The 19,535-nt window shown below is 37.4% G+C and overlaps 1 protein-coding gene across 9 annotated transcripts in view; it reads left to right on the top strand.

Moving 5' to 3' along the window:
- The window catches only part of bcas3 (BCAS3 microtubule associated cell migration factor), a 525,512-nt gene that overhangs the window by 68,534 nt on the left and 437,443 nt on the right, over nt 1-19,535 (top strand). The gene's annotated exons all lie outside the window — the stretch shown is intronic.

Below are 19,535 nucleotides of genomic sequence, written 5' to 3' on the forward strand. Positions count from 1 at the left end.
ATCAACGAGAGAAAAGGTCGCAAACCGCAAATATTAATAGCTTCAAATGCTAAAACGTGACCCATTTATCAATCAAGGAAATGCCGCCGTTTTCGGGATATTTATGATAACCCTACGCTAAGCCGAAACTTAAAACTCCAGATGAGTGTAACATATTATGTCTGTAACGTTAAATACAATTAGAAAACGATTTAATTAAAATATATATATATTAAAAAAAAGGCATGGCCGATATTTTTTTGCCGATTCCGATACTTTGAAAATGACGTGATCGGACCCGATCGATCGGGACATCTCTGATAAATATAATGAAAAGGTACAGTATTTGCTAGTGTTCGACTTTGATGCAGCTGCCTGCTCATATTTGCATAGATCTAGTATTCCTATTCTTGTATCATCAAAATCTGTATTTTTATTGTATCTGACCTGTTCATTTAGCCTTCAAAATTGGTATATCTTTGCGTGCCCATCTTTCTACTCCTACACTTCCATTTTTCTTTCGATACTTTGTTTTTCAATACGGCTAATTGCTTCGCCAAATCAATATCTTTATTTTTATAATTTTGCAAAAACTAAAGGCTAAATTCCACCATGTGAAATGACTTTTCCTGTTTTTTGTACCTACATACTTTTGTGTTTGTGCGTTCATTTCTCTGAACGTATTTTGCTGGGTTCATGTACAGCACTTTGGCTTCCCTCATGGATCTTTTAAATGTGCTATAAAAATTAATTTGATTGATTGATTGATTGATTGATTGATTGATTGATTGATTGATTGATTGATTGATTGATTGATTGATTGATTGATTGATTGATTGATTGATTGATTGATTGATTGATTGATTGATTGATTTCACAAGTCAGTCAACATGGGTGACATAAAAGTGACTTTTCAACATCCAAAACCATATAGATATTTTTGACTTCACACGCCATTTTTATAGGGATAATAGAGAAAAAGAGAGAACATGGGCCAATGTAGCTGAAACAATGTGTGTGGATGATAAGTTGATTAATTTAAAGGGTGGTGGGTCACACGTAAATTTACTTTCAAGAGCTTTTAATCATGCTATATGGGCATTCCCTGTTTAAAAACACCCTGTCGGAGTGGTTTCCTGAACCATTCACCTATGTTTGAGAAGTTGTCGAGTGTTTAATGTCTGCTGGTGGGGGCTGCTCAAATGTTTGGTCGTCCCTACCTCCACCTCTTTGCCATACCTCCTCCTCTGCCCTGACATGTGCCGCAATTTCCCCCTCTCCTGCCCCTCAAGATAAGTTGGCATGTATTGCTACAGCTTGGCTAACACTTCGCTCTTTGGCAGCGCAAATGCCAAGTTTTGGAAGTAGTTTCGTAACTTGAAAATTTTGTGAGTAGATACTAGAGGTGTGCAAAATTTCCGATTCTTAGATTATTCACGATTCGGCCGTGGAAGATTCGAGAACGATTCACATATATCCAAATTCCGATTATTGAATTTTACCAGGTAAAGCGGAAGTAAAACACAGTCAGCGCCGTCTTTGGGGCGCAATGAGGAACGGACCGAGAGTACATATCATGTTCAACTCATGCCGCTAGATAAAAAAACAATCATACCTGACTGCAGCCGACAGCCGCTACAAACAACGCCCAGTTGCTAGTTGCTATAAACATACGGCTACAGTAGATATCATATATATGTAGAACTAGATGCAAAATGAGAGCCGACGTCAGTGGTAGAACATGTATTATTGAACAGAGATGCGAAATGACAGACTTTCCGGCGTAAGTAAACAGCCGCCATCTTAAAACAGATGACCTCTCTAGAAGGCTCTGTTGTAGCGAACCTAATTAACTTTTTATCTAAAATACTCCTAAATCGGCAGAATCTTGTCTTGAATCTATCTTTAAATGATGAAATAGTTTTAAAACTTTGACAAAAGTAGACAGAAGGGAAATTATGGAATAACGGGAGCAATTTTAACAACTGTAACAGTTGATTCACAACATTAAAATAATTGAATGTAGTTTAAAGCTGCTGATACAGAATGGGGACTGGAGTTTTTTGTATTTACTGTTATTTTTGTATATTTGTTTACTGTTATATATTAACTTGATACTGAAATAGTAGTTTGGTTTGGTTTAGATTTTTGAACAATTTTGGAACTAATGTACAAAACGTTTAAAAAAAAAAAAAAAAAAAAAAGGAGGGGGGGTGCATCAATAATCGTTTTATAATCAAATCGGAGCCTCTGAATTGTAATCGTAATCGAATCGTTAGGTGCCCAAAGATTCCCAGCTCTAGTATATATGCACTTTCCATGTAAATGCCCTATTTTGATCTAAGCCCCCCAAAATTCAGGCAAAGCTTTTATAATGCATAAAAATGCATCAAAACATATAACAAATACATGTTACAATTAGATTAAAGACCAAATGTGAAGTAAGGTTGGCCAACCATGTTTTTGAATAATATCAATGGCTAAACAATTATAAGCATATTTTCGTTATTTTTTTTAACGCAACCCTTCCAGATTCTTTGTTTAACCCATAGCAACGCCCTTGACAACGACAATGCTTTTCTTCGACAATCTTTGGAAATCTTCGGAAATGACGTCACACCGAGAACTGCGAGAGAAGTCCGCCATACACACAGTATTGTTGCATTGCTTCTCGGTAAGATGCCATTGCGGTGTGTGGCGATGTATTGTTCTAAATCTAAAGAAAAGTTGTATGAGTGGCTGAAGGATAGCAGGGCACGCAAATGGACATCTTTTGTTCGCACTAAGCGAATGAATTTCACGCCATCATCGAGTCGTGTTCTCTGCTATAAAGACTTCGAAGATGCCTGCTTCCTCAACCGGTCTGCTTATAATCAAGGATTTGCAAAAAAGTAAGTGTGATTTTTGGATAGATGACTGATGACTTTATCAAAGGGGAGCTGCCAACTGTTGTGGAACAGTGCTTAATTTGTAAATCATAAGGTGCCGGAACGCAAAGTACATATGACAGCGCAGGGATGACGGCATGTGGACAGGTCCCGGAACATATTGTAATAGCCCGAATAGGGAAATAGAAAGGAGAGGAGTGAATGATGGCTTCCTTCACTTTATTGTGTCAACAATTAAATAATAAATAACAAAAATAACAGCGGACTGCTGCAACATGCGACCGCCAACTTCGCTCTCACGCCGCACTCTTCTCCTCACTTCCCGCTACGTCACCATTCTGCTGTCCGATGGCCCCTTCACGGGCCCGCACACAGTTTACTGACAATACATTATGCAGAAAATGGTGCTGAAAACAAAACGCAAATGCCCACTTGCCATGCTGTTGGACTTTACTTTTTTTCTTTCTTTTCTATGTGCTTTTCTGACTTGTTTTGAACCATCTTCCTTCTTTTAAAAAAAAGACAGTAAATGCAACAGTCTTTTTGGCATGTTGAAATACCGTCTGATCCTGGCTACTTGCTCCCAAGATGCCGCAAATTTCAAGTTTTTTTTTTTTTTTTTTTTTTTTTAAATGTCAGGAGTGTGATTTGTTGGTCCAGCTTCTCAGTGCACCAACAAATCTCCGACTCTTTCATATGACGTTAATTTTCATAAACTACATGTAATTCTTGGGATTTGTTGTGTAAATGAATTTATGCATATTATTATTTTATTTTATACTGTAATGCCCTAACTGTGTGTAATATTCTGATATAATGTTTTTCGAGGCACCCTGAAGTGCACGCAACGTTACTCTTTTTTTGGTCACGTGACGCGGGAGTGTGATAAAGAGGCACAGGCTCCATCTATCGCTCCGCACAGCCTGCCGAGAGCTCAAGCTGTGTTCGTACTGTTAGCTCCATGTGTTAATAAAGAAACAAAGTTGTCAGCACGTCGTGTGTTCGATACCTTTGACAACAAAAAACTCATAACAAGGCACTATGCACGATCCGTTTGAGAGACGCTGGGACTGGAGAGCTGTGAGTAGTAGGAGGCGAGGGGGAGATGAGCGAGAAGCAAAACTTTGCGGTCGAATGTGGCAGCAGTCCGCTATTATTTTGTTTTATTGTTGCCACAATAAAGTGGAGAAAGCCATCATCTCCTTCTTTCCTCCCAACGTTTTTATATTGTTATCATTTTATATGCACGAGAGCTGCCGGATCTGCTAAAATGAACATGAAGTCTGATTATTATTTTGTTTAAACAATGTCATCAGATAAACAAAAACATAAAATTATGTGCAAATGCCTGCATCTTCAAATCATGAAAATAATAACAGCCTATATCTTACCAATCTTGTAATCTCGATGGGTCTTGTCTCCATTCCATGTCAGGTAGTCTAGGCACATTGTTTGCATCCTGATTAGCGTCTGGCTAATACATGTTAGGTCCAACATAAAATTCCAACCTCCTCTTCTTCGTCCAACTCTTCAAAAACTTGGATCTCTTCCCTTGCGCTCGATCTATCGCTTATATCGCTGTTTGAATCATTGTTTGAAGGGCTTTGTATGGCGGCCGTATGGTGCGCTGCCATCGCTGTTCTCGGTGTGACGTATCACTTCCGGGTTCGTCCCCTTTCAGGCTCGAACTTCGGAAACGTGACTGTTTTGTCAAATATACAACATATTTTTTTTCATGCTTTATTTGTTGGACAATGTTCAATTACTTTAATTGTGACCCTATTTGCCATGTTATGAAATTACTTCACATTTGGTCTTTAAGGTTAGGGTTAAAGCCCTTGTTTGTTTGTGTATAATTATTCAATAAAATAAAATAAATAAAAAAGGTTTAAATTAGTGCTGTCAAATTTATCGCGTTAACGGGCGGTAAACAATTTTTTAAATTAATCACCTTAAAATATTTGACGCATTTAATGCATGCGCGGAATGACCCACTCATGCATTGCCTCAAACAGATTACAATGACACCGTTTTTTGCAAATTGAGAGCTAAGAGGCAGAGAAAGGTGAGTAGACACAGTCATCACGCCGTTTATTGGCATAAGCTACGGCAACTCCTTCACAACAAACATAAGTATCATTTAGTGAAAGCACAACAAAAATAATATTCCTATCTCTCAAAAAAATCATGTTCATTCTCATTCAAAATAGCTATGCAAAATACACATAAGACTTACTCAGACTTTGGTCAAACTCTATTCAAACATTTCGTTTAGCTCTCGTTTAGCTCAACAAATACACTGGATGGCAATATTTAGTCACAATATACAAACTATCAGAGGTCTCGTACGTTGTGAAGCCAGCACTCAAGTGACCGTCAAGTACAGCGCATGGACAAGTAAACAGGGAGCTACGGCGTCAGTCGAGGGACAAAACACACTCATTGGCTTGATTTCTAAGTAATTCAAAACTCGTCATTGACACCTTGAGGTGTATTTCAATCACTACCTTACTTAGCAAAAGACACAGTGGAAGAACGGCAGGGAGCCCATGTGACGTCACCGCTCGGCGACGTCAACAACGGCAAGCTACTAGTTTATTTTTTGATTGAAACTTTTTCAAATTTTATTAAAACGAAAACATTAAGTGGGGTTTTAATATCAAATGACTATAACTTGTACTCACATGAATCTTTTGAGAACTGCAAGTCTTTCTATCCGTGGATCCCTTTAACAGAAAGAATGTTAATAATGTTAAATGCCATCTTGTGGATTTATTGTTTTAATAAACAAATACAGTACTTACGTATGTTGAATGTGTATATCTGTCTTGTGTCTTAATTTTTTTCATTGCAACAATAATTTACAGAAAATATGGCATATCTTAGAGATGGTTTGAATTCCAATTAATTACGATTAATTAATTTTTAAGCTGTGATTAACTCGATTAAAATTTTTAATCGCTTGACAGCCCTAGTTTAAATAAATGTGCCCCCATGAAAAAAGATCATGCTCCCCCCTCTCATTTTTTCCCCACAGTTTATTATTTAGGGTTATCATATATGCAAGAAATTAAGTCTCTGAGAAGTTCAGAACTTTTTTAATTTTAGCTTTTTTAATGTGTATCCCATAAGGCCAAAACAACTTTAACTAAAAGTGAACTTTGTGACTCAGCTATTTTTCCAGTCAGTGAAGTACTGCTCTCACCGAATGAGCTAAAAAAATGTTAGGGGAATAAAACAAAACAAAAACTAAAGGTTATGCTAGACAAAGACACGAGTCAAACATTGCCTGGAAATCCCAACACTTTGGCTGGGAACTATTATGTCAGAAACCTCTCTGGCTTGTGTGTATTGGAGACGCTATAGAGAGACGACCACTAGAAGCCACTTCTGACTCTGGCAGCTGGTGCTTTGCAGTGATACGCTGCATCTATTCCTAGTGGTGTAATTAAAGGGACACAGTAGAAGTATAGTGGTAAAATGCTCGCTTTAGCAGCTGCATTGTGTATCCTTGTTTTATCACATCTCCTCTTCATTCATCTTTGAGATCTTTGACGTGATTATTAGGTACCATGCCAAGTTCAAAATACACTCATGCTTTGATGATGAGATATTGTCCAACAGTGTGTCATTTTTAAAACGTTAATGTCAGCCATAGGCGGGGTGAGTAGTTCAGTCCATCTATTTTTTTTTTAGGTGCACCTTCAACATCCTCTTGGAAAACCTGTGGCATGTGACTGTGCAGTACATTTATCTCCAGAATGACTTATTAGTCGCAATGAAGCCCCTAGGTCAGTGGTTCTTAACCTGGGTTCGATAAAAACCCAGGGATTCAGTGAGTAAGTCGGCAGGGTTAAGACACACCGGGCCCTATTGTCATGCGCTGACGAAAGGCAAAGTTTCGTTTTAGATAGGGATGTCCCGATCATGTATTTTTATGTCCAAGTCAACTGATTTTGAGACGGTTAAGTTCAGATACTGATTTTTTAAATTTTTTATAATTATTATTATTATTATTTTATTTTTTTTTTTTGACCGAAAGTTCCAAACATGTTACAGTACTGTTCTGTTTGCAGTACTTCCTTCTACTCTTTGTCCGGGAGTGTTGCAGAGGATAAAATGTATATATTTTTGTTTTATTTAAGCAATGCTATTGCATTTCTGGATTATTTTGTTACTTTTTAGCTCCTAAAAAAATAATAATGATTTATATCGGTGTACCAGCCAAAACAGTGTGTTTTCTTATGCACTCCCCGTTGGCAGCTAACATTGTATGTCCTCCAATAAAACACAAGGCTTAGTCTTTTCTTGTTTTTATATGAAGTCATTTGTAGGCATGTGCCGGTTACCATTTTCAAGGTTTACCGTGGTATGAAAATGTCACGGTTTCAAAACCACTAAATTTTTCGTCATACTGTGGTACGGTATAAGCTAATTTTTATGTCCTAAAAATGCAACGAGAAATCCGTGGCTTGGAGCAGCAGCGCTCACCCCTCCCCCGTCAAAAAAGACAAAGTCGCTAGTATTGGAGTACTTCGGCTACCGAGAAGAAACAGACAGCCGCGGCTTAGAGGAGCGAGGACAGCAACATGATTTCACATTAACGTGACCATTATCCGTCACTTTATACAAAATTTAATGTAAGTAAATGCTGTCATAAACATTTCCCACCATCTACGAGAGTTCACTCCAGCGTTTAGTGTGTCTAGCAATGGTAAAACAAATACGTACTATAACGTAATCTTGTTAACGATGCAGATGACGTGGCTAGTTAGCATGCCAAGATAGCTAACTAATTTCCTCTCTACCATTAGCCTACTAATGTAAAGTATTCCGCCATTTTAAACATTTGTTCAAAATAACATTTTCATAATACAGCATGTAGTCTTTTTTTCTCTCTGGCGAATTTCTGTGTTGAGAGAGGGTGTGTGTGTATAATGTGTAAACAATGATACTGTCTCTTACTCTCGCTCTCCATTAATATTCAACTAATTAATATTAATAGCAGCAGTGGTATATGTTTTACATAGAATCAATTTGATTATATATTTTAGTTCTGTATTACCAAGGGTTCTTGTTCTAATGTTGAGCAAATTGAACTGTGGCTGTGGGTTTAGTCTATAGGTTCTTTAACCCATACGTTATATCTCAACATAACACATTTTAGTGCTATAATTGAAATAATGTAAAACCGTGGTATTTTTGCTTAAGGTTATCATACCGTCAAACTTTTATACCGGTACATGCCTAGTCATTCGTTTTAGTTCCAACAAGTTTAGATACTTTTTCATACCACTGGAACGATGAAGATTCCTTTTTGCTAATTTCTTTACCATTTTTATTTAAAATTTTAATTCTATGTCATTTTGAGTCTGCCATATACACAGATAGACCCCTAGTGGTGCTTCACTCATTGTTCCCAACTTAGTTGCGTTCAAAGTAGAGGTCGACCGATGTAGGATTTCCAAGGCCGAGGATTATTAAAATAAAGAAAAGAAAAACAGCCAATTTTGTAAGCCGATATTGGAGGCCGATATACAGTGGTATGAAAAAGTATCTGAACCTTTTGGAATTTCTCACATTTCTGCATAAAATCCCCATCGAATGTGATCTGATCTTTGTCAAAATCACACACATGAAAAAACAGTTTCTGCTCTAACTAAAACCACCCAAACATTTATAGGTTTTCATATTTTAATGAGGATAGTATGCAAACAATGACAGAAAGGGGAAAAATAAGTAATTGAACCATCACATTTAATATTTTATTATTATAAATTTTGAATTCATTCTTCTATTAATGATTGATAGTTGTCCAGGCCCCAAATCACGATGCTCCCTCCACCATGCTTCACGGTGGGGATGAGGTGTTGATGTTGGTGAGCTGTTCCATTTTTTCCTCCACACATGACGTTGTGTATTGCTGTCAAACAATTCAATCCAAGGAAATGATGACATCAGATAGCCATATGTGAAGCTTTGTTTACATTTTATTGAACAAATGAAATAGGAAATTTTAACTTAAGCCACTCTTGGCCAATCACAGAAAACCGTGGGACTGAGTTGCGTCACGTAAACTGAACCGTGGTCCATTTTTTTTAAAAGCCGGAAAAATAGCGTCCGACTCATGGATTGTGCCAGACACATCACTGAAAAGCCTGAGTGTCCGTCCTAAAACCGGACAGGTGGTCACACTATTACAGATATTAATGGTTAGGTTCGGTATCTTAAATGGTTCGAATGTATCTGGTTCTTATTCAGATCTAGATTTAGCATTTTTGTCAAATTTAATGTGGTCATGAGACGAAAGCCACTCCACAACAAAAGCCACTCCGGAGCAAATTTAATATATATATACAAATATACGTATATACATAAACAGGTGTGTGTGTGTGTATATATATATATATATATATATATATATATATATATATATATATATATATATATATATATATATATATATATATATATATGTATATATATATATATATATAATACAGTATGTGGCGGAAAACACAGACAAGACCGAAAAAGCACTTTCTGCTCTTGCACTCCTGTTTGAAAGAAACATCTGTATTTTAAGCCAAAACAACTGCTGTGTTTGATAGAACAATATATCTATATGCTACCATAGCAGATTAATGGCGCATTAAGCCCCCGAACTATTTTTAATTTGTCCGTTTTACCCTGGAAACCCCCGTTTACAGACGTCACGGAACTGCTTGTGTTTCAACCCAGCCATAAAACGAAGGTAATTAATTATATTATTCGAAATGTCTATCATTTTTTTGCTTAGAATCATTAATTGATGTCTAACATTTAGTAAAAAAAAAAAAAACGACTTTATAAAATTAGTTACTCGCATATTTTAAACCTTTAAACAATGTCACAATGAAAAAACATTGTGTCTGTAAATAGGTAACCGATATCTACCTCATAACTATTGCTTGATTGTATTTTTTTTGTTACTGTCACATTGTCCCCGTTAATTTAGATGAAAAATAATCGATCCAAACAAAGAAAAATTGAAATAAAAAAAAAAAGAACATCTCGACCACTCCTCGATGTCTGCAATTTCTGCATCGCGGCCATTGTTATAGTACCGTGTTTCACCCATAAAATCCCCTAAAAATCCAGCTGTGGCCATTCACAGCTGTTTCTTGACACTCAGTGATAGATATTACATGGAGTTTTTGGATCGAAACAAGGTAAGTACGTGATAATATCTCGTTAAAGTCATGGCATCTTTAATTCTGCTCTTTCACATCGGGTTAAGGTTTAGGGGCTTATTTTATTTTATTTTTTTAAATGCCCTCCTGTTCAAAAATTTTCTACCCCCAGAAAATTGAGGATAAAGGACAATTTTGAAATTTGGCCAAATTGAGGGTCTCAAAACGGAACTTCGGAATTTTTTTTTAAACAGCAAAATTCTAACTGGAGGTGAGAGCACGTGAGAGCATAATTAAAGGCGCTATGATTTTAACGAAATATTATCGCGTACTTACCTCTTTTCGATCCAAGAACTCCATGTAGCATGTATCACCGAGTGTCAAGACACAGCTGTGAATGGCCACAGTCGGATTTTTGGGAGATTTTATGGGTGAAACATGGTAATATAACAGGGGTCGCGATGCAGAAATCGCAGAAATCAAGGAGTGGTCGAGATGTTCTTTTCCATATATTTACCCTTTTAAACGTTTTTTTTTCCCAATTTTTCTTTGCTTGGATCCGTTATTTATCATGTAACATATGCGACAATGCGACAGTACCAAAAAAAAAAAATACAATCAAGAGACAGTTATGAGGTAGATATCAGTGACTTTTTTACAGACACCTTTTTTTTTTTTCATTGTGACGTCATTGGTTTAAAAGTTTAATATATGGGAATGAATAATTTTTTGTCGTTTTTTTTTTTTTTTTTCTAACGAAATATTAGACATCAATTAATGATTGTAAGCTAAAAATGACACTTTGATTAATAAATATAATTAATTACAAAATAACAAAAGCGGTTGCGCGACATCTGTAAACGGGGGTTTCCAGGTTAAAACGGACAAATTAAAAATAGTTCGGGGGCTTAATGTGCTATGAATCTGCTATGGCAGCATATAGACATATTATTCTATCAAACACAGCAGTTGTTTTGGCTTAAAATACAGCAGTTTCTTTTAAAGAGGAGTGCAAGAGCAGAAACTGCTTTTTCAGTCTTGTCTGTGTTTTCCGCCATATGTATGTATATGTATAGAAATCACACATACACATGCACATACACACACACCGTTTGAATAAATTGTATCTCTTGTGTTCCATACATATGACTGTCGGGAACACATTTTAAATTAAAGGTTTTCCTTTCCAGTTAAGTCATGTGCCAGCGATTTTTGTACTGAAACATTGTAAATAACTGTAACCCTTCAGGCTTGGTGTTCTAAATAGGACGTGTCAAACCCTGCCTAAGTAAGCCTCTAGTTTCCCCTAAACCTTCTCTTTTCACCCGCCAAGTGGCTTTGCTGCTTTTTAATTTGGTCTTTTCGCAGGCTAACCAACTGACGCCTCTCTATTTCAACAAGGCCACAAAAGCCATAGACCATAGGCGCTCACACTCGCAAAGCTTTCCGACATCACCGAGTCGCTACTTTTTTAGAGCCTAGACTCTGCTATTAGCAGATGTGATGGTCACTACACAGCAGTCAAGTTTCGTCTGTCAGAAAGCCAGGTAGGGAGCAGACTATCCAACTACCCAGTGGGTAGGCCCTGACCCAAGCAGAAGGGAAGAAGAAAGAGAGAGTGCTGTGTGGGAAGAGAAACCTTTGAAGCAAGAGGAAGCTCCCAGATAAACACACCACATTGCCTCAACTCCTAATCACCCCACACTTCCTTTTCCACACTCTATAATTAGAAGGGCCCCTTTTTCTCAGTATTCCCATCTTATGCAAATGCTTCTTGTGGCTTGGCACCTTCATTGCGGTGCATATTTTCAAGGGTTTACAGATCACGGTGAAGTCTCTCTGGCTTTCTTTTCATCCCGTTACTGCACGTTTTCAAATGTTGTCGTTTTAATGATTTAGTTCATAGCATTTTGAAGTGGTAGAAGCATATTTTTTTAAAAAGTTAACCAGAATTTTTTCCTCCTTTTTTCATGAACACTTTTTGACATTTTTGAAGTGGTAGAAGCATATTGAAGCATATTTTTTTTAAAGTTAACCAGAATTTTTTCCTCCTTTTTTCATGAACACTTTTTGAAATTTCTTCCAGGAATGCCACCAATACACAGATACGTGTATCTATTGTGATCAGGCAGATGATTTTGCTACTAACTCATGCAGTCATTTTGTTCTTCTTTAGTCACGGTTCATATGGATTTATAGAACCGTTTTGGTTTTGCATATTTGGTTCACTGGCGTACCGTTTCAATTTTGTTTTATCATAGACTTCATAATGTATTAAATAGGGGGCCTGTATTGTTTGCCAGGCCATCAAAACTGACCGAGTGGAATCACAGACAAAGAAAACTGCAGTTAGCATTTATTTTACGTAAATATGTCGAAGTACAATGCTAGTCTGATAGTGAATGTAGCTAGCGACCGCCTTATGTAAACAGAGCTTTTCCGGTGAAAATTCTTGTGAATAAATGCTCAAATCCCTGAATTCTTTATAGATATGGGCGTGAAACAGTCTCAATTCTTGGTTCAAAGCAAAAAAAACCTGTGCAGTTAGCATTTACTTGACGTAAATATTAGGGCTGTCAAACGATTAAAATTTTTAATCGAGTTAATTACAGCTTAAAAATTAATTAATCGTAATTAATCGCAATTAATCGCAATTCAAACCATCTATAAAATATGCCATATTTGTCTGTAAATTATATATATATATATATATATATATATTCTGTAAAATAATTTGCTGGAATGGAAAGATAAGACACAAGATGGATATATACATTCAACATACGGTACATAAGGACTGTAGTGGGCATTTCACTCGACTGTCATTTAAATCTGTCTATGCTGTCCTCACTTCCAAGCGTCTACTTTTACCAAAGCTAGACAGCTAGTGAACGACACCTTAATAATCAGACTTCTTCCTTTTACATCTGATTTATTAATAAAATGGCCTCAAACCACTGTCCTCTTTAGACCGTAGTGAAACTACAAAAAAAATACACAAGCATTGCATTAGCAACAATGTTAGCTTAGCACGCTATACAGGTTAACTAAACATAAACAAAAATCTCATACAAAAAATATAACATTTCGCTTACTAACATAATATGTGCATTCTTTACAACAACCATACTTACGGACAAATCTTGTCCAAGGATCATATAAGCACAACATTACAACGTAGGCGTCAGCCCGAGACGTCGTGCAGCCATATTGAACTGGCAAGAAAGCAATAAACCATGTCGCAAAGCGACCACAAGAGTTCGTTGTTAGACAGCACAAAAAACCTTGCTGTAAAACTTACCAAAAGGCAGAATACTGTCTGAGCGGGACATGTGCGTTAATTGCGTCAAATATTTTAACGTGATTAATTAAAAAAATTAATTACCGCGCGTTAACGCGATAATTTTGACAGCCCTAGTAATTATGTCAAAGTACAATGCTAGTCTGTCAGTGAATGTCGCTAGCGACCGCCTTATGTAAACAGAGCTTTTCCGGTGAAAATTCTTGTGAATAAATACTTAAATCCTTGTATTATTTATAGATCTAGGACGTAAAAAAGTCTCGATTCTTGCTTAAAAGCAAAAAAAAAAAAAAAAAAAAAAAAATGCGTTTAGCATTAATATTGCGAACTATGATGCTTGTCAGTAAGCAAATTAGTGACCGTCATATGTAAATAGAGAGCTCTTTCCATTGAAAATTCTTGTGAATAAATGCTTAAATCCTTAATTTCTTCATGGATAAGGACGTAAAACAGTCTCGATTCTTGGATAAAAGCAAAACAAAACGTACATTTAGCATTAATTTTACGTAAATATTCCGAACTATGATGCTTGTCAGTAAGCAAATTAGTGACCGCCATATGTACAGTGCCTTGCAAAAGTATTCGGCCCCCTTGAATCTTGCAACCTTTCGCCACATTTCAGGCTTCAAAACATAAAGATATGAAATTTAATTTTCTTGTCAAGAATCAACAACAAGTGGGACACAATCGTGAAGTGGAACAACATTTATTGGATAATTTAAACTTTTTTAACAAATAAAAAACTGAAAAGTGGGGCGTGCAATATTATTCGGCCCCTTTACTTTCAGTGCAGCAAACTCATTCCAGAAGTTCAGTGAGGATCTCTGAATGATCCAATGTTGTCCTAAATGACCGATGATGATAAATAGAATCCACCTGTGTGTAATCAAGTCTCCGTATAAATGCACCTGCTCTGTGATAGTCTCAGGGTTCTGTTTAAAGTGCAGAGAGCATTATGAAAACCAAGGAACACACCAGGCAGGTCCGAGATACTGTTGTGGAGAAGTTTAAAGCCGGATTTGGATACAAAAAGATTTCCCAAGCTTTAAACATCTCAAGGAGCACTGTGCAAGCCATCATATTGAAATGGAAGGAGCATCAGACCACTGCAAATCTACCAAGACCCGGCCGTCCTTCCAAACTTTCTTCTCAAACAAGGAGAAAACTGATCAGAGATGCAGCCAAGAGGCCCATGATCACTCTGGATGAACTGCAAAGATCTACAGCTGAGGTGGGAGAGTCTGTCCATAGGACAACAATCAGTCGTACACTGCACAAATCTGGCCTTTATGGAAGAGTGGCAAGAAGAAAGCCATTTCTCAAAGATATCCATAAAAAGTCTCGTTTAAAGTTTGCCACAAGCCACCTGGGAGACACACCAAACATGTGGAAGAAGGTGCTCTGGTCAGATGAAACCAAAATTGAACTTTTTGGCCACGATGCAAAACGATATGTTTGGCGTAAAAGCAACACAGCTCATCACCCTGAACTCACCATCCCCACTGTCAAACATGGTGGTAGCAGCATCATGGTTTGGGCCTGCTTTTCTTCAGCAGGGACAGGGAAGATGGTTAAAATTGACGGGAAGATGGATGCAGCCAAATACAGGAACATTCTGGAAGAAAAGCTGTTGGTATCTGCACAAGACCTGAGACTGGGAGGGAGATTTATCTTCCAACAGGACAATGATCCAAAACATGAAGCCAAATCTACAATGGAATGGTTAAAAAATAAACGTATCCAGGTGTTAGAATGGCCAAGTCAAAGTCCAGACCTGAATCCAATCGAGAATCTGCGGAAAGAGCTGAAGACTGCTGTTCACAAACACTCTCCATCCAACCTCACTGAGCTCGAGCTGTTTTGCAAGGAAGAATGGGCAAGAATGTCAGCCTTTCGATGTGCAAAACTGATAGAAACATACCCCAAGCGACTTGCAGCTGTAATTGGAGCAAAAGGTGGCGCTACAAAGTATTAACGCAAGGGGGCCGAATAATATTGCACGCCCCACTTTTCAGTTTTTTATTTGTTAAAAAAGTTTAAATTATCCAAAAAATTTTGTTCCACTTCACGATTGTGTCCCACTTGTTGTTGATTCTTGACAAAAAAATTAAATTTCATATCTTTATGTTTGAAGCCTGAAATGTGGCAAAAGGTTGCAAGGTTCAAGGGGGCCGAATACTTTTGCAAGGCACTGTAAATAGAGAGCTTTTTCCATCGAAAAAGTTTGTGAATAAATGCTTGAATCCTTAAATTCTTTATGGATAAGGACGTAAAACAGTCTCGATACTTGGTTAAAAGCAAAAAAAAAAGTGCATTGAGCATTAATTTTATATAAATACTGCGAACTATGATGCTTGTCAGTAAGCAAATTAGTGGCCGCCATATGTAAATAGAGAGCTTTTTCTGTTGAAAATTCTTGTGAATAAATGCTTAAATCCCTAAATTCTTTAAAGATATGGACGTACAACATTTTCGATTCTTGGTTAAAAGTAGGGCTGTCAAACGATTAAAATTTTTAATCGAGTTAATTACAGCTTAAAAATTAATTATTCGTAATTAATCGCAATTCAAACCATCTATAAAATATGCCATATTTTTCTCTAAATTATTGTTGGAATGGAAAGATAAGACACAAGATGGGTATATACATTCAACATACGGAACATAAGTACTGTATTTGTTTATTATAACAATAAATCAACAAGATGGCATTAACATTATTAACATTCTGGTAAAGCGATCCATGGATAGAAAGACTTGTAGATAAATGTTAGTACAAGTTATAGAAATTTTATATTAAAACCCCTCTTAATGTTTTCGTTTTAATAAAATTTGTAAAATTTTCAATCAAAAAATAAACTAGTAGCCCGCCATTGTTAATGTCAATAATTACACAATGTTCATGGGTGTTTAAGCCCATAAAATCAGTCGCACCAAAGCGCCAGCAGAGGGTGACAAAACTCAAAAAAACACAAGTAACAAGTTGGCATTGCACTGTGCTGTCATTTTAATCTGTTTGAGCGGGGCATGTGCGTTAATTGCGTCAAATATTTTAACGTGATTGATTTAAAAATTAATTACCGCCCGTTAACGCGATAGTTTTGACAGCCCTAGCTAAAAGCAAAAACAAAAAAAACAACAACAAAAAATGGGCAGTTAGCATTTATTTTACGTAAATATGTCAAATGTGCTGCTAGTCTTTAAGTCACTGTGGCTGCCCCATCAGTACAACAAAGACCTTTTTGCGTTGAAAATTCTTGTGAATAAATGCTTAAATCCCTGAATTCTTTATCGATATGGACATAAAACAGTCTCAATTCTTGCTTAAAAGCTTAAAAACGGGCAGTCTGCATTTACGTTGCGTAAATATGTTGAAGAATGATGCTAGTCCGTAGCGGTTAATTTCTCCATTTGATTTTTTTCAGAACGTTTCACAATGCATGCATGGTACGAAAAATATAATAATTACCTTGAATCCTAGAACAAATCACTCTTGAGACAATCCTTCCTTTTTGTATGCGGTACAGCTTTCGTAGTTTTTCAACAGAAATCCGGCGTTAGATCGCTGCATGTGACCGCCTGCTAATAAATGAAGCACAGTGTGGGACGGCCCCCTTCGGGAGGGCGTGACGCAGTGAATGGCGGATGTGTTACGTCAATATATTATGAAGTCTATGATTGTGGAAAAACAACAAACAAACAAAAAACCATTACCCGACCAAAGTGCATGACTATGGGGTCATACATGAGCGCCCTCTAGTGGGAAAAAAAAAAAAAAAAAAAACATTGTTACCTTTGATTGGCATGTGGTTATTGTTGCTACGTATCATTGGTGAAAATGAGACAGCCTCCCTCCACATCTCTGGCTGAAATAAAGTCAATATGTTGAATGAAGAGAAAAAATGTAACGGGTGTAGTGTAGCCCAGAGTAGCGGCGTCAGAGTAGTGTTTTTTCTTCACAAATCTGCTCCAGTAAAAGTAAAAAGTATTGTGTGGTAAAACTACTCTAAGAAGTAAATTTTTCTCGAAAAGTTACTAAAGTAAATGTAACGGAGTAAATGTAATGTGTTACTACCCACCTCTGGAATAGCGATATATACAGTTGGACAAATAAGTATTTAGTCAACCACCAATTGTGCAAGTTCTCCTACTTCAAAGGATTAGAGAGGCCTGCAATTGTCAACATGGGTAAAACTCAACCATGAGAGACAGAATGTGGGAAAAAAAAACAGAAAATCACATTGTTTGATTTTTAAAGAATTTATTTCCAAATTATAGTGGAAAATAAGTATTTGGTCACCTACAAACAAGCAAAATTTCTGGCTGTCAAAGAGGTCTAACTTCTTCTAACGAGGTCTAACGAGGCACCACTCGTTACCTGTATTAATGGCACCTGTTTTAACTCACTATCGGTATAAAAGACACCTGTCCACAACTTCAGTCAGTCACACTCCAAACTCCACTATGGCCAAGACCAAAGAGCTGTCCAAGGACACCAGAGACAAAATTGTAGACCTGCACCAGAATGGGAAGACTGAAATAAGCAATAAGTAAAACGCTTGGTGTAAAGAAATCAACTGTGGGAGCAATTATTAGAAAATGGAAGACATACAAGACCACTGATAATCTCCCTCGATCTGGGGCTCCATGCAAGATCTCACCCCGTGGCGTCAAAATGATATCAAGAACGGTGAGCAAAAATCCCAGAACCACATGGGGGGACCTAGTGAATGACCTACAGAGAGCTGGGACCACAGTAACAAAGGCTACTATCAGTACCACAATGCGCCGCCAGGGACTCAAATCCTGCTGAAGCCAGTACATGCCCATCTGTGGTTCGCTAGAGAGCATTTGGATGATCCAGAAGAGGACTGGGAGAATGTGTTATAGTCAGATGAAACCAAAATAGAACTTTTTGGTAGAAACACAGGTTCTCGTGTTTGGAGGAGAAAGAATACTGAATTGCAGCCGAAGAACACCATACCCACTGTGAAGCATGGGGGTGGAAACATCATGCTTTGGGGATGTTTTTCTGCAAAGGGACCAAGATGACCGATCTGTGTAAAGGAAAGAATGAATGGGGCCATGTATCGAGAGATTTTGAGTGAAAATCTCCTTCCATCAGCAAGGGCATTGAAGATGAGACGTGGCTGGATCTTTCAGCATGACAATGATTCCAAACACAAAGCCAGGGCAACAAAGGAGTGGCTTCGTAAGAAGCATTTCAAGGTCTTGGAGTGGCATAGCCAGTCTCCAAATCTCAACCCCATAGAAAATCTGTGAAGGGAGTTGAAAGTCCGTGTTGCCCAACGACAGCCCCAAAACATCACTGCTATAGAGGAGATCTGCATGGAGGAATGGGCCAAAATACCAGGAACAGTGTGTGAAAAGCTTGTGAAGAGTTACAGAAAACGTTTGGCCTCCGTTATTGTCAACAAAGGGTACATAACAAAATATTGAGATGAACTTTTGGTATTGACCAAATACTTATTTTCCACTATGATTTGCAGATAAATTCTTTAAAAATCCAACAATGTGATTTTCTGGGGTTTTTTCCACATTCTGTCTCTCATGGTTGAGGTTTACCCATGTTGACAATTACAGGCCTCTCTAATATTTTTAAATGGGAGAACTTGCACAATTAGTGGTTGACTAAATACTTATTTCCCCCACTGTATTTACAGTGAAGAAAATAAGTATTTGAACATCCTGCTATTTTACAAGTTCTCACACTTAGAAATCATGGAGGGGTCTGAAATTGTCATCGTAGGTGCATGTCTACTGTGAGAGAGATAATCTAAAAAGAAAAAACAGACAATTTATTTGTGTGATACATGTGCAAATAAGTATTTGAACACCTGAGAAAATAAATGTTGATATTTGTTACAGTAGTCTTTGTTTGCCATTACAGAGGTCAAACATTTCCTGTAGTTTTTCACCAGGTTTGCACACACTGCCGGAGGGATCTTGGCTCACCCATCAGTCAGGTTTCTGTGCTGCCGCTGAGAAACATGGAGTTTGAGCTCCCTCCAAAGGTTTTCTATTGGGTTTAGGTCTAGAGACCGGCTAGGTCATGCTAGAACTTTGGTATGCTTCTTGCGGAGCCACTCGTTGGTTTTCTTGGCTATGTGCTACGGGTCATTGTCATTTTGGAAGACCTAGGCGCAACCAATGTTTAATGCTCTGACAGAAGGA

Source organism: Corythoichthys intestinalis, chromosome 6 (assembly GCF_030265065.1).
Source record: "Corythoichthys intestinalis isolate RoL2023-P3 chromosome 6, ASM3026506v1, whole genome shotgun sequence".
Taxonomy (NCBI): domain Eukaryota; kingdom Metazoa; phylum Chordata; class Actinopteri; order Syngnathiformes; family Syngnathidae; genus Corythoichthys; species Corythoichthys intestinalis.